The sequence below is a fragment of the Triticum urartu genome, chromosome 5 (assembly GCF_003073215.2).
Source record: "Triticum urartu cultivar G1812 chromosome 5, Tu2.1, whole genome shotgun sequence".
Lineage (NCBI taxonomy): Eukaryota > Viridiplantae > Streptophyta > Magnoliopsida > Poales > Poaceae > Triticum > Triticum urartu.
Window position 1 is genome coordinate 647,197,868 of NC_053026.1, and position 16,945 is coordinate 647,214,812.

The following is a 16,945-nucleotide window of genomic DNA, read 5'->3' on the forward strand; positions in this document are numbered from 1 at the left end:
AAAGATCGTGTAGTTCGTTTGCTGTAGCTTTTCTGAATGTCAAGTATCATTTCCTTAGACCATGAGATTGTGCAACTCCCGGATACCGTAGGAGTGCTTTGGGTGTGCCAAACGCCACAACGTAACTGGGTGACTATAAAGGTATACTACGGGTATCTCCGAAAGTGTCTGTTGGGTTGACACGGATCAAGACTGGGATTTGTCGCTCCGTATGACGAAGAGGTATCACTGGGCCCACTCGGTAATGCATCATCATTATGAGCTCAAAGTGACCAAGTGTCTGGTCACGGAATCATGCATTACGGTACGAGTAAATTGACTTGCCGGTAACGAGATTGAACGAGGTATTGGGATACCGACGATCGAATCTCGGGCAAGTAACATACCGATTGACAAAGGGAATTGTATACGGGGTTGCTTGAATCCTCGACATCGTGGTTCATCCGATGAGATCATCGAGGAGCATGTGGGAACCAACATGGGTATCTAGATCCCGCTGTTGGTTATTGACCGGAGAGCGATCTTGGTCATGTCTACATGTCTCCCGAACCCGTAGGGTCTACACACTTAAGGTTCGATGACGCTAGGGTTGTAGGGATATGTATATGCAGTAACCCGAATGTTGTTCGGAGTCCCGGATGAGATCCCGGGCGTCACGAGGAGTTCCGAAATGGTCCGGAGGTAAAGAATTATATATAGGAAGTGCTATTTCGGGCATCGGGACAAGTTTCGGGGTCACCGGTATTGTACCGGGACCACCGGAAGGGTCCCGGGGGTCCACCGGGTGGGGCCACCTGTCCCGGGGGGCCACATGGGCTGTAGGGGGTGCGCCTTGGCCTACATGGGCCAAGGGCACCAGCCCCAAGAGGCCCATGCGCCTAGGGTTTCAAGGAGGGAAGAGTCCCAAAAGGGGAAGGCACCCCTAGGTGCCTTGGGGAGGAGGGATTCCTCCCCTTGGCCGCACCCCCCTAGGAGATTAGATATCCTAGGGCCGGCGCCCCCCCCTTGGCCCTCCTATATATAGTGGGGAGATGGAGGACTTCTTACCTTTGCCTTTGGTGCCTCCCTCTCCCTCTCCAACACATCCTCCTCCTCCATAGTGCTTGGCGAAGCCCTGCCGGAGTACTGCAGCTCCATCACCACCACGCCGTCGTGCTGCTGCTGGAGCCATCTTCCTCAACCTCTCCTTCCCCCTTGCTGGATCAAGAAGGAGGAGACGTTATGCTGACCGTACGTGTTGAATGCGGAGGTGCCGTCCGTTCGGCGCTAGGATCTCCGGTGATTTGGATCACATCGAGTATGACTTCCTCATCCCCGTTCTTTGAACGCTTCCGCGCGTGATCTACAAAGGTATGTAGATGCAATCCAATCACTCGTTGCTAGATGAACTCCTAGATGGATCTTGGTGAAACCGTAGGAAAATTTTTTTTTTCTGCAACGTTCCCCAACAGGAACATCTTCCTAAGCATATTGTTTTTATCTGAAAAATTCTGAGATTTTTAGTAACTTTAAACAAAAGTGAACCAACTTCAATAAAACTGATAGCAACTACTCCTACAAGTGCCTAGAGCCTATATCAAGCATTAGAACTACTTAGAACCATATAAATTTGACATGCAAGCTCAAGAACATGGTCACCTATGCAGCACAAATTTGCAAAGAATAAAGCACTAGAACAAAAACTAATTGGACCAATGGAGGAGTCACATACCAAGGAACAATCTCCCCAAGCAGTTTTGCGAGAGGTGCTTTGAGCAAAGAGATCGAAAATCACAGCAAAAGTGGCTGGAACTCGTGCTTGAGTTGGTTTTTCGGGTTTGTGTGAGACAGAGGAAGAAGATGGGTGCTGGGATAAGTGGTGGAGGGCCACCATGGGCTCACGAGGCAAGGGGCGTGCCCTATAGGGGGGCGCCCACCACCCTCGTGGCCAGGTGGTAGCTCCTCCCGCGGTAATTTTTGCACAGTAAATCCTCAAATATTCCCAAAAAATCATATTAAATTGGCATGGCATTCTGAGGACTTTTATTTTCGGTATATTTTTATATTGCACGGATAAGCCAAGAAACAGACCAAAAATACTATTTTTAATTTATTTAATATAAATGACAGAAAGTAAAAGTGGGGTACAGAAGTTTGTGCTTCTAGTTTCATCCATCTCATGCTCATCAAAAAGAATCCACTAACAAGGTTGATCAAGTCTTGTTAACAAACTCATTCCGATAATCATGAAACCGGAGAAATTTCGAATAACACTAAGTTACCTCAACGGGGATATGCACATCCCCAATAATAAGAATATCATATTTCTTCTTGACAGTTGGTAGAGGAAATTCAAAACCTCCAAATATAATCGATGGAATTTTTCCAATAGAGTTGATACTATGAACTTGAGGTTGTTTCCTTGGAAAGTGTACCGTATGCTCATTACCATTAACATGAAAAGTGATATTGCCTTTGTTGCAATCAATAACAGCCCCTGCAGTATTAAGAAAAGGTCTTCCAAGAATAATAGACATACTATCATCCTCGGGAATATTAAGAATAACAAAGTCCGTTAAAATAGTAACGTTTGCAACCACAACAGGCACATCCTCACAGATACCGACAGGTATAGCAGTTGATTTATCAGCCATTTGCAAAGATATTTCAGTAGGTGTCAGCTTATTCAAGTCAAGTCTACGATATAAAGAGAGAGGCATAACACTAGCACCGGCTCCAAGATCACATAAAGCAGTTTTAATATAATTTCTTTTAATGGAGCAAGGTATAGTAGGTACTCCGGGGTCTCCAAGTTTCTTTGGTATTCCACCCTTAAAAGTATAATTAGCAAGCATGGTGGAAATTTCAGCTTCAGGTATCTTTCTTTTATTAGTAATGATATCCTTCATATATTTAGCATAAGGATTTGTTTTGAGCACATCAGTTAATCTCATACGCAAAAAGATAGGCCTAATCATTTCAGCAAAGCACTCAAAATCCTCATCATCCTTTTTCTTGGATGGTTTCGGAGGAAAAGGCATGGGTTTCTGAACCCAAGGTTCCCTTTCTTTACCATGTTTCCTAGCAACAAAGTCTCTTTTATCATAACGTTGATTCTTTGATTGTGGGTTATCAAGATCAATAGCAGGTTCAACTTCTACATCATTATCATTACTAGGTTGAGCATCATCATTAATATTTTCATTAGGTTCATGTTCATTACCAGATTGTGTTTCAGCATCAGACATAGAAATATCATTTGGATTATCAGGTGGTTCAGCAATAGGTTCACTAGAAGTTTGCACAGTTCTATCATTTTTCTTATTCTTCTTTTTAGAAGAACTAGGAACATCAATATTATTTCTTTGAGAATCTTGCTCGGTTCTCTTAGGGTGGCCTTCAGGATACAAAGGTTCCTGAGTCATTCTACCAGTTCTAGTAGCCACTCTAATAGCATAATCATTTTTCTTACTATTCATTTCATCAAGCACTTCTTTTTGAGCCTTAAGTACTTGTTCTACTTGAGTGGTAACCATAGAAGCATGTTTGCTAACAAGTTTAAGTTCACCTTTAATATCAGCCATATAATCACCCTGAAGGAAATATGCCCTAGAGGCAATAATAAAGTTATTGTTTATTTCCTTATTTCATGATAAATGTTTATTATTCATGCTAGAATTGTATTAACCGGAAACATAATACATGTGTGAATACATAGACAAACAGAGTGTCACTAGTATGCCTCTACTTGACTAGCTCGTTAATCAAAGATGGTTATGTTTCCTAACCATGGACAAAGAGTTGTTATTTGATTAAAAGGATCACATCATTAGATGAATGATCTGATTGACATGACCCATTCCATTAGCTTAGCACCCGATCGTTTAGTATGTTGCTATTGCTTTCTTCATGACTTATACATGTTCATATGACTATGAGATTATGCAGCTCCCGTTTGCCGGAGGAACACTTTGTGTGCTACCAAACGTCACAACGTAACTGGGTGATTATAAAGGAGCTCTACAGGTGTCTCCAAAGGTACATGTTGGGTTGGCGTATTTCGAGATTAGGATTTGTCACTCCGATTGTCGGAGAGGTATCTCTGGGCCCTCTCGGTAATGCACATCACTTAAGCCTTGCAAGCATTGCAGCTAATGAGTTAGTTGCGAGATGATGTATTACGGAATGAGTAAAGAGACTTGCCGGTAACGAGATTGAACTAGGTATTGGAATACCGACGATCGAATCTCGGGCAAGTAACATACCGTGACAAAGGGAACAACGTATGTTGTTATGCGGTCTGACCGATAAAGATCTTCGTAGAATATGTAGGAGCCAATATGAGCATCCAGGTTCCGCTATTGGTTATTGACCAAAGACATGTCTCGGTCATGTCTACATTGTTCTCGAACCCGTAGGGTCCGCACGCTTAAGGTTACGATGACAGTTATATTATGAGTTTATGCATTTTGATGTACCGAAGTTTGTTCGGAGTCCCGGATGTGATCACGGACATGACGAGGAGTCTCGAAATGGTCGAGACATAAAGATTGATATATTCGAAGCCTATATTTGGTTATCGGAAGTGTTCCGGGTGAAATCGGGATTTTACCGGAGTACCGGGAGGTTACCGGAACCCTATTCCAACAAGGATTGGAGGAGAAGTCCTACTCCCGGAGGGAGTAGGACTCCTCTGGGCGCGCCCTATGTGGCCGGCCGGCCTCCCCCTCTTGGTCCTATATATACGGAGGCAGGGGCACCCCAGAGGGACACAAGTTGATCCACGTGATCTTATTCTTAGCCGTGTGCGGCGCCCCCAGCCACCATAGTCCTCGATAATATTGTAGCGGTGCTTAGGCGAAGCCCTGCGGCAGTAGTACATCAAGATCGTCACCACGCCGTCATGCTGACGGAACTCTTCCCCGACACTTTGCTGGGTCGGAGTCCGGGGATCGTCATCGAGCTGAACGTGTGCTAAAACTCGGAGGTGTCGTAGTTTCGGTGCTTGATCGGTCGGGCCGTGAAGACGTACGACTACATCAACCAAACGCTTCCGTTTTCGGTCTACAAGGGTACGTAGATCACACTCTCCCCTCTCGTTGCTATGCACCACCATGATCTTGCGTGTGCGTAGGAAATTTTTGAAATTACTACGTTCCCCAACAGTGGCATCCGAGCCTAGGTTTTATATGTTGATGTTATTTGCACGAGTAGAACACAAGTGAGTTGTGGGCGATATAAGTCATACTGCTTACCAGCATGTCATACTTTGGTTCGGCGGTATTGTTGGACGAAGCGGCCCGGACCGACATTACGCGTACGCTTACGCGAGACCGGTTCTCCCGGCGTGCTTTGCACATAGGTGGCTTGCGGGTGACAGTTTCTCCAACTTTAGTTGAACCGAGTGTGGCTACGCCCGGTCCTTGCGAAGGTTAAAACAGCACCAACTTGACAAACTATTGTTGTGGTTTTGATGCGTAGGTAAGATTGATTCTTGCTTAAGCCCGTAGCAGCCACGTAAAACTTGCAACAACAAAGTAGAGGACGTCTAACTTGTTTTTGCAGGGCATGTTGTGATGTGATATGGTCAAGACATGATGCTAAATTTTATTGTATGAGATGATCATGTTTTGTAACCGAGTTATCGGCAACTGGCAGGAGCCATATGGTTATCGCTTTATTGTATGCAATGCAATCGCGCTATAATGCTTTACTTTATCACTAAGCGGTAGCGATAGTCGTGGAAGCATAAGATTGGCGAGACGACAACGATGCTACGATGGAGATCAAGGTGTCGCGCCGGTGACGATGGTGATCACGACGGTGCTTTGGAGATGGAGATCACAAGCACAAGATGATGGCCATATCATATCACTTATATTGATTGCATGTGATGTTTATCTTTTATGCATCTTATCTTGCTTTGATCGACGGTAGCATTATAAGATGATCTCTCACTAATTATCAAGAAGTGTTCTCCCTGAGTATGCACCGTTGCGAAAGTTCTTCGTGCTGAGACACCACGTGATGATCGGGTGTGATAGGCTCTACGTTCAAATACAACAGGTGCAAAACAGTTGCACACGCGGAATACTCAGGTTATACTTGATGAGCCAAGCATATACAGATATGGCCTTGGAACACGGAGACCGAAAGGTCGAGCGTGAATCATATAGTAGATATAATCAACATAGTGATGTTCACCAATGAAACTACTCCATCTCACGTGATGATCGGACATGGTTTAGTTGATTTGGATCACGTGATCACTTAGAGGATTAGAGGGATATCTATCTAAGTGGGAGTTCTTAAGTAATATGATTAATTGAACTTTAATTTATCATGAACTTAGTCCTGGTAGTATTAGCATATCTATGTTGTAGATCAATACCTCGCGTTGTTGCTTTCATATGTTTATTTTGATATGTTCCTAGAGAAAATTGTGTTGAAAGATGTTAGTAGCAATGATGCGGATTGGATCCGTGATCTGAGGTTTATCCTCATTGCTGCATAGAAGAATTATGTCCTTGATGCACCGCTAGGTGACAGACCTATTGCAGGAGCAGATGCAGACATTATGAACGTTTGGCTAGCTCAATATGATGACTGCTTGATAGTTTAGTGCACCATGCTTAACGGCTTAGAATCGGGACTTCAAAGACGTTTTGAACGTCATGGACCATATGAGATGTTCCAGGAGTTGAAGTTAATATTTCAAGCAAATACCCGAGTTGAGAGATATGAAGTCTCCAACAAGTTCTATAGCCAAAAGATGGAGGAGAATCGCTCAACTAGTGAGCATGTGCTCAGATTGTCTGGGTACTACAATCACTTGAATCAAGTGGGAGTTAATCTTCCAGATAAGATAGTGATTGACAGAATTCTCTAGTCACCATCACCAAGTTAGTAGAACTTCGTGATGAACTACAGTATGCAAGGGATGACGAAAACGAATCCTGAGTTTTTCATGATGATGAAATCGATGAAGGTAGAAATCAAGAAAGAGCATCAAGTGTTGATGGTAGACAAGACCACTAGTTTCAATAAAAGGGCAAAGGGAAGAAGGGGAACTTCAAGAAGAACGGCAAGCAAGTTGTTGCTCAAGTGAAGAAGCCCAAGTCTAGTCCTAAGCCTGAGACTAAGTGCTTCTACTGCAAAGGGACTGGTCACTGGAAGCGGAACTGACCCAAGTATTTGGCGGATAAGAAGGATGGCAAAGTGAACAAAATTATATTTGATATACATGTTATTGATGTGTACTTTACTAGTGTTTATAGCAACCCCTCAGTATTTGATACTAGTTCAGTTGCTAAGATTAGTAACTCGAAACGGGAGTTGCAGAATAAAGACTAGTTGAGGGTGAAGTGACGATGTGTGTTGGAAGTGGTTCCAAGATTGATATGATCATCATCGCACACTCCCTATAATTTCGGGATTAGTGTTGAACCTAAATAAGTGTTATTTAGTGTTTGCGTTGAGCATGAATATGATTTGATCATGTTTATTGTAATACGGTTATTCATTTAAGTAAGAGAATAAATTGTTGTTCTGTTTACATGAATAAAACCTTATATGGTTACACACCCAATGAAAATAGTTCGTTGGATCTCGATCGTAGTGATACACATAATCATAATATTGAAACCAAAAGATGCAAAGTTAATAATGATAGTGCAACTTATTTGTGGCACTGCCGTTTAGGTCATATTGGTGTAAAGCGCATGAAGAAACTCCATGCTGATGGGATTTTGGAATCACTTGATTATGAATCACTTGATGATTGCGAACCATGCCTCATGGGCAAGATGACTAAGACTCCGTTCTCCGGAGCGAGCAACTGACTTATTGGAAATAATACATACTGATGTATGCGGTCCGATGAGTGTTAAGGCTCATGGCAAGTATCGTTATTTTCTGAACTTCACAGATGATTTGAGCAGATATGAGTATATCTACTTTATGAAACAAAGGTCTGAAACATTTGAAAAGTTCAAAGAATTTCAGAGTGAAGTGGAAAATCATCGTAACAAAAATGAAAAGTTTCTACGATATGATCGCAGAAGTAAAATATTTGAGTTACGAGTTTGGTCTTCAATTAAAAGAATGTGGAATAGTTTCACAAACTCATGCCACCTGGAACACCACAGCATAATGGTGTGTCCGAATATCATAACCGTACTTTATTAGATATGGTGCGATCTATGATGTCTCTTACCGATCTACCACTATCGTTTTGGGGTTATGCATTAGAGACAGCTGCATTCACGTTAAATAGGGCACCATCTAAGTCCGTTGAGACGACACAATCTGAACTGTGGTTTGGCAAGAAACCAAAGTTGTCGTTTTTAAAGTTTGGGGTTGTGATGCTTATATGAAAAAGTTTCATCCTAATAAGCTCAAACCCAAATTGGAGAAATATGTCTTCATAGGATACCCAAAGGAGACTGTTGGGTACACCTTCTATCACAAATCCGAAGGCAAGACTTTTGTTGCTAAATTCGGAGTTTTTCTAGAGAAGGAGTTTCTCTGGAAAGAAGTGAGTGGGAGGAAAGTAGAACTTGATGAGGTAACTGTACCTGCTCCCTTATTGGAAAGTAGTTCATCACAGAAATCTGTTCCTGTGACTACTACACCAATTAGTGAGGAAGCTAATGATGATGATCATGTAACTTCAGATCAAGTTACTACCAAATCTCGTAGGTAAACCAGAGTAAGATCCGCACCAGAGTGGTACGGTAATCCTGTTCTGGAAGTCATGTTACTAGACCATGACGAACTTGCGAACTATGAGGAAGCGATGATGAGCCCAGATTCCGTGAAATGGTTTGAGGCCATGAAATCTGAGATATGATCCATGTATGAGAACAAAGTATGGACTTTGGTTGACTTGCCCACTGCGAGAATAAATGGATCTTCAAGAGGAAGACGGACGCTGATAGTAGTGTTACTATCTACAAAGCTAGAATTGTCGCAAAAGGTTTTCGACAAGTTCAAGGTGTTGACTACGATGAGATTTTCTCACTCGTATCTATGCTTAAGTCTGTCCGAATCATGTTAGCAATTGCCGCATTTTATGAAATCTGGCAAATGGATAAACAAAACTGCATTCCTTAATGGATTTACTAAAGAAGAGTTGTATACGATGCAACTAGAAGGTTTTGTCGATCCTAAAGGTGTTAACTAAATATGCAAGCTCCAGCGATCCATCTATGGACTGGTGCAAGAATCTCGGAGTTGGAATATACGCTTTGATAAGTTGATCAAAGCATATAGTTTTATACAGACTTGCGGTGAAGCCTGTATTTACAAGCAAGTGAGTGGGAGCACTACATCATTTCTGATAAGTATATGTGTATGACATATTGTTGATCGGAAATAATGTAGAATTATTCTGCAAAGCATAAAGGAGTGTTTGAAAGGAGTTTTTCAAAGAAAGACTTCGGTAAAGCTGCTTACATATTGAGCTTCAAGATCTATAGAGATAGATCAAGACGCTTGATAAGTTTGTTCAATGAGTACATACCTTGACAAGATTTTGATGTAGTTCAAAATGGAGTAGTCAAAGAAAGAGTTCTTGCCTGTACTACAAGGTGTGAATTTGAGTAAGACTCAAAGCCCGACCACGGCAGAAGATAGAAAGAGAATGAAAGTCATACCCTATGCCTTGGCCATAGGTTCTATAAAGTATGTCATGCTGTGTACCAGATCTATTGTATACCCTGCACTGATTTGGCAAGGGAGTACAATAGTGATCTAGGAGTAGATCACTGGACAGCGGTCAGAATTATCCTTAGTGAAATAAGGATATGTTTCTCGATTATGGACGTGACAAAAAGGATCGTCGTAAAGGGTTACGTCGATGCAAGTTTTTGACACTGATCCAGATGATTCTAAATCTCAATCTGGATACATATTGAAAGTGGGAGCAATTAGCTAGAGTAGCTCCGTGCAGAGCATTGTAGACATAGAATTTTGCAAAATACATACGGATCTGAATATGGCAGGCCCGTTGACTAAATTTCTCTCACAAGCAAAACATGATCACTCTTTGGGTGTTAATCACATAGCGATGTGAACTAGATTATTGAATCTAGTAAACCCTTTGGGTGTTAGTCACATGGAGATGTGAACCAATCACATAAAGATGTGAACTATTGGTGTTAATCACATAGCGATGTGAAGTAGATTATTGACTCTAGTGCAAGTGGGAGACTGAAGGAAATATGCCCTAGAGGCAATAATAAAGTTATTGTTTATTTCCTTATTTCATGATAAATGTTTATTATTCATGCTAGAATTGTATTAACCGGAAACATAATACATGTGTGAATACATAGACAAACATAGTGTCACTAGTATGCCTCTACTTGACTAGCTCGTTAATCAAAGATGGTTATGTTTCCTAACCATGGACAAAGAGTTGTTATTTGATTAACGGGATCACATCATTAGATGAATGATCTAATTGACATGACCCATTCCATTAGCTTAGCACCCCGATCGTTTAGTATGTTGCTATTGCTTCCTTCATGACTTATACATGTTCCTATGACTATGAGATTATGCAACTCTCGTTTGCCGGAGGAACACTTTGTGTGCTACCAAACGTCACAACGTAACTGGGTGATTATAAAGGAGCTCTACAGGTGTCTCCAAAGGTACATGTTGGGTTGGCGTATTTCGAGATTAGGATTTGTCACTCCGATTGTCGGAGAGGTATCTCTGGGCCCTCTCGGTAATGCACATCACTTAAGCCTTGCAAGCATTGCATCTAATGAGTTAGTTGCGAGATGATGTATTGCGGAACGAGTAAAGAGACTTGCCGGTAACGAGATTGAACTAGGTATTGGAATACCGACGATCGAATCTCGGGCAAGTAACATACCGATGACAAAGGGAACAACGTATGTTGTTATGCGGTCTGACCGATAAAGATCTTCGTAGAATATGTAGGAGCCAATATGAGCATCCAGGTTCCGCTATTGGTTATTGACCGGAGACATGTCTCGGTCATGTCTACATTGTTCTCGAACCCGTAGGGTCCGCACGCTTAAGGTTACGATGACAGTTATATTATGAGTTTATGCATTTTGATGTACCGATGTTTGTTCGGAGTCCCAGATGTGATCACGGACATGAGGAGGAGTCTCTAAATGGTCGAGACATAAAGATTGATATATTGGAAGCCTATATTTGGATATCGGAAGTGTTCCGGGTGAAATCGGGATTTTACCGGAGTACCGGGAGGTTATCGGAACCCCCCGGGAGGTACATGGGCCTTAATGGGCCTTAGTGGAAGAAGAGGAGAGGCGGCCAGGGCTGGGCCGCGCGCCCCTCCCCCCTAGTCCGAATAGGACAAGGAGAGAGGGGGTCGGCGCCCACTTCCTTCTCTCTCTCTCTTTTCCCACCTCGCGAGTCCTATTCTAACAAGGATTGGAGGAGAAGTCCTACTCCCGGAGGGAGTAGGACTCCTTCGGGCGCGCCCTATGTGGCCGGCCGGCCTCCCCCTCTTGGTCCTATATATACGGAGGCAGGGGCACCCCAGAGGGACACAAGTTGATCCACGTGATCTTATTCTTAGCCGTGTGCGGCGCCCCCAGCCACCATAGTCCTCAATAATATTGTAGCGGTGCTTAGGCGAAGCCCTGCGGCAATAGTACATCAAGATCATCACCACGCCGTCGTGCTGACAGAACTCTTCCCCGACACTTTGTTGGGTCGGAGTCCGGGGATAGTCATCGAGCTGAACGTGTGCTAAAACTTGGAGGTGCCGTAGTTTCGGTGCTTGATCGGTCGGGCCGTGAAGACGTACGACTACATCAACCAAACGCTTCCGTTGTCGGTCTACAAGGGTACGTAGATCACACTCTCCCCTCTCGTTGCTATGCATCACCATGATCTTGCGTGTGCGTAGGAAATTTTTGAAATTACTACGTTCCCCAACACACCCAAGCGTCTAATCATATAAGCATTTTCTTTTAATTATCTACCAAAATAAGCATTGAAGTCATCTTGCTTAAACATAAAGTTATCAAACTCATCCAAGCACTGACTAGCAATTTTAGTAGGAGGGACTTCAGCTTCATCATATCTATAGAGAGAATTTACCTTTACTACCTATGTCGGGATATCAGGATCAGGAGGTTCTTCAGTAAATAAAGAATTAAGATCATATGTTTGTTCAACAGGCGGTGAATTAAGACCATGTATTTCTTCAATAGGAGGTAAATTCTTAATGTCTTCAGCTTTAGTACCTTTTTCTTTCATAGATTTCTTTGCCTCTTGCATATCTTCGGGACTGAGAAATAAAACACCTCTCTTCTTCGGAGTTGGTTTAAGAATAGGCTTAGTAATTGGAGCAGTAGTTGGCTTAGGAGCTGGCTCAGGAGGTGCCCAATTATTTTCATTTGTCAACATATTATTTAATAGAATTTCAGATCCATCTGGTGTTCTTTCCCTGAAAAGAGAGCCAGCACAACTATCTAGGTAATCTCTGGAAGCATCGGTTAGTCCATTATAAAAGATATCAAGTATTTCAGGTTTCTTAAGAGGATGATCAAGCAAGGCATTAAGTAACTTGAGAAGCCTCCCCCAAGCTTGTGGGAGACTCTCTTCTTTAATTTGCACGAAGTTGTATATTTCCCTCAAAGTGGCCTGTTTCTTATGAGCAGGGAAATATTTAGCAGAGAAGTAATAAATCATATCCTGGGGACTAGGCACACAACCAGGATCAAGAGAATTAAACCATATCTTAGCATCACCCTTTAATGAGAACGGAAATATTTTGAGTATATAAAAGTAACGCGATCTCTCATCATTAGTGAATAGGGCAGCTATATCATTTAACTTAGTAAGATGTGCCACAACAGTTTCAGATTCATAGCCGTAAAACGGATCAGATTCGACCAAAGTAATTATATCAGGATCAACAGAGAATTCATAATCCTTATCAGGAACACAAATAGGTGAAGTAGCAAAAGCAGGGTCGGGTTTCATTTTATCTCTAAGTGATTCTTTGTTCCATCTAATTAATAACCTCTTAAGCTCGTATCTATCTTTGCAAGCTAAAATAGCGGCAGAAGATTCCATATCAAAAAGATAACCCTCAGGAATAACAGGCATATTTTCATCATCACTATCATCATCGTATTCAGATTCAATAATTTCTTTTTCTCTAGCCCTAGCAATTTGTTCATCAAGAAATTCTCCAAGGGGCACAGTAGTATTCTCCAAGGGGCACAGTAGTATCAGGCATGGAAGCAGTTTCATCATAAGTATCATGCATAGCAGAAGTGGCATCATCAATAACATGTGACATATCAGAATGAATAGCAGAAGCAGGTGTAGGTGCCGCAAACTTACTCATAACAGAAGGTGAATCAAGTGCAGAGCTAGATGGCAGTTCCTTACCTCCCCTCGTAGTTGAGGGATAGATCTTGGTTTTTGGATCTCTCAAGTTCTTCATAGTGTCCAACAGATATAAATCCCAAGTGACTCAAAGAATAGAGCTATGCTCCCCGGCAACGGCGCCAGAAATTTGTCTTGATAGCCCACAACTATAGGGGATCGCAACAACTTTCGAGGGTAGAGTATTCAACCCAAATTTATTGATTCGACACAAGGGGAGCCAAAGAATATTCTCAAGTATTAGCAGCTGAGTTGTCAATTCAACCACACCTGGAAACTTAGTATCTGCAGCAAAGTGTTTAGTAGCAAAGTAATATGACAGTGGTGGTAGCGGCAACAAAAGTAAAAACAGCAAAAGTAATGTTTTTGGTATTTTGTAGTGATTGTAACAGTAGCAGCGGTAAAGTAAATAAGCGTAAACCAGTATATGGAAAACTCGTAGGCACCGTATCAGTGATGGATAATTATGCCGGATGCGGTTCATCATGTAACAGTCATAACATAGGGTGACACAGAACTAGCTCCAATTCATCAATGTAATGTAGGCATGTATTCCGTATATAGTCATACGTGCTTATGGAAAAGAACTTGCATGACATCTTTTGTCCTACCCTCCCATGGCAGCGGGGTCCTATTGGAAACTAAGGGATATTAAGGCCTCCTTTTAATAGAGAACCGGAACAAAGCATTAGCACATAGTGAATACATGAACTCCTCAAACTATGGTCATCACCGGGAGTGGTCCCGATTATTGTCACTTCGGGGTTGCCAGATCATAACACATAGTAGGTGACTATAGACTTGCAAGATAGGATCAAGAACTCACATATATTCATGGAAACATAATAGGTTTAGATCTGAAATCATGGCACTCGGGCCCTAGTGACAAGCATTAAGCATAGCAAAGTCATAGCAACATCAATCTCAAAACATAATGGATACTAGGGATCAAACCCTAACAAAACTAACTCGATTACATGATAAATCTCATCCAACCCATCACCGTCCAGCAAGCCTACGATGGAATTACTCACGCACGGCGGTGAGCATCATGAAATTGGTGATGGAGGATGGTTGATGATGATGACGATGACGAATCCCCCTCTCCGAAGCCCCGAACGGACTCCAGATCAGCCCTCCCGAGAGGTTTTAGGGCTTGGCGGCGGCTCCGTATCGTAAAATGCGATGATTTCTTCTGTCTGATTTTTTCTCTCCGAAAGCAAATATATAGAGTTGGAGTTGGCGTCGGAGGGCATCCAGGGGGCCCACGAGGTAGGGGGCGCCCTAGGGGGGCGCCCCCCACCCTCGTGAGAAGGGTGTGGGCCCCCTGGTCTTCATCTTTGGCGAGGATTTTTTATTGTTTTTTATAAGATGTTCCGTGGAGTTTCAGGTCATTCCGAGAATATTTGTTTTCTGCACATAAAACAACACCATGGCAATTCTGCTGAAAACAGCGTTAGTCCGGGTTAGTTCCATTCAAATCATATAAGTTAGAGTCCAAAACAAGGGCAAAAGTGTTTGGAAAAGTAGATACGACGAAAACATATCAGACAACATAGGAGACTCCCTATCATGAAGATCAAGGTGCTACTTTGAAGCACAAGTGTGGTAAAAGGATAGTAGCATTGCCCCTTCTCTCTTTTTCTCTCATTTTTTGGGGCCTTTTCTCTTTTTTATGGCCTCTTTTTTCTTTTGCTTTTTTTATTTTTCGTCTGGAGTCTCATCCCGACTTATGGGGGAATCATAGTCTCCATCATCCTTTCCTCACTTGGGACAATGCTCTAAAAATGATGATCATCACACTTTTATTTACTTACAACTCAAGAATTACAACTCGATACTTAGAACAAAATATGACTCTATATGAATGCCTCCGGCGGTGTCCCGGATATGCAATGATTCATGAGTGACATGTATGAAAGAATTATGAACAGTGGCTTTGCCACAAATACAATGTCAACTACATGATCATGCAAAGCAATATGACAATGATGGAGCATGTCATGATAAACGGAATGGTGGAAAGTTGCATGGCAATATATCTCGGAATGGCTATGGAAATGCCATGATAGGTAGGTATGGTGGCTGTTTTGAGGAAGGTATATGGTGGGTGTATGATACCGGTGAAAGGTGCGCGGTATTAGAGAGGCTAGCAATGGTGGAAGGGTGAGAGTGCGTATAATCCATGGACTCAACATTAGTCATAAAGAACTTACATACTTATTGCAAAAATCTATTAGTTATCGAAGCAAAGTACTACGCGCATGCTCCTAGGGGGATAGATTGGTAAGAAAAGACCATCGCTCGTCCCCGACCGCCACTCATAAGGAGGACAATCAATGAATACATCATGCTCCGACTTCCTAACATAACGGTTCACCATACGTGCATGCTACGGGAATCACAAACTTCAACACAAGCATTTCTCAAATTCAAAACTACTCAACTAGCACAACTTTAATATCACTACCTCCATATCTCAAAACAATTATCAAGTTTCAAACTTCTCATAGTATTCAACACACTCATAAGAAAATTTTATTTATCTAATCTTGTATGCCTAGCATATTAGGATTATTTAAGCAAATTACCATGCTATTTAAGACTCTCAAAATAATCTAAGTGAAGCATGAGAGATCAATAGTTTCTATAAAACAAATCCACCACCGTGCTCTAAAAGATATAAGTGAAGCACTAGAGCAAAAACTATATAACTCAAAAGATATAAGTGAAGCACATAGAATATTCTAATAATTTCTGAATCATGTGTGTCTCTCTCAAAAGGTGTGTACAGCAAAGATGATTGTGGTAAACTAAAAACTGAATCTCAAATAATACAAGACGCTCCAAGCAAAACACATATCATGTGGTAAATAAAAATATAGCTCCAAGTAAAGTTACCGATGGAAGTAGACGAAAGAGGGGATGCCTTCCGGGGCATCCCCAAGCTTTGGCTTTTAGGTGTCCTTAGATTATCTTGGGGGTGCCATGGGCATCCCCAAGCTTAGGATCTTGCCACTCCTTGTTCCATAATCCATCAAATCTTTACCCAAAACTTGAAAACTTCACAACACAAAACTTAAAGTAGAAAATCTCGTGAGCTCCGTTAGCGAAAGAAAACAAAAGACCACTTCAAGGTACTGTAGTGAACTCATTATTTATTTATATTGGTGTTAAACTTACTGTATTCCAACTTATATATGGTTTATAAACTATTTTACTAGCCATAGATTCATCAAAATAAGCAAACAACACACGAAAAACAGAATCTATCAAAAACAGAACAGTTTGTAGTAATCTGTAGCTAGCGCAAGATCTGGAACCCCAAAAATTCTAAAATAAATTGTTGTACGTGAAATTTGTATCTAGGCTAGCCTTCATCTCTTTGATAGATTCGTTTTGGTAAGAGAGCAAAAGAGATGTAGATTCAACTTTCTCATTCATGGGGTTCCCAAATATGGTTTTCATTTTCTCATAAGTGTCTACGGCATCCCCTTCAAGAAAACCTTCTTCAAATATAGAATCTAAGACATGCTTAAAAGAAGAAGGAAGGGCAATA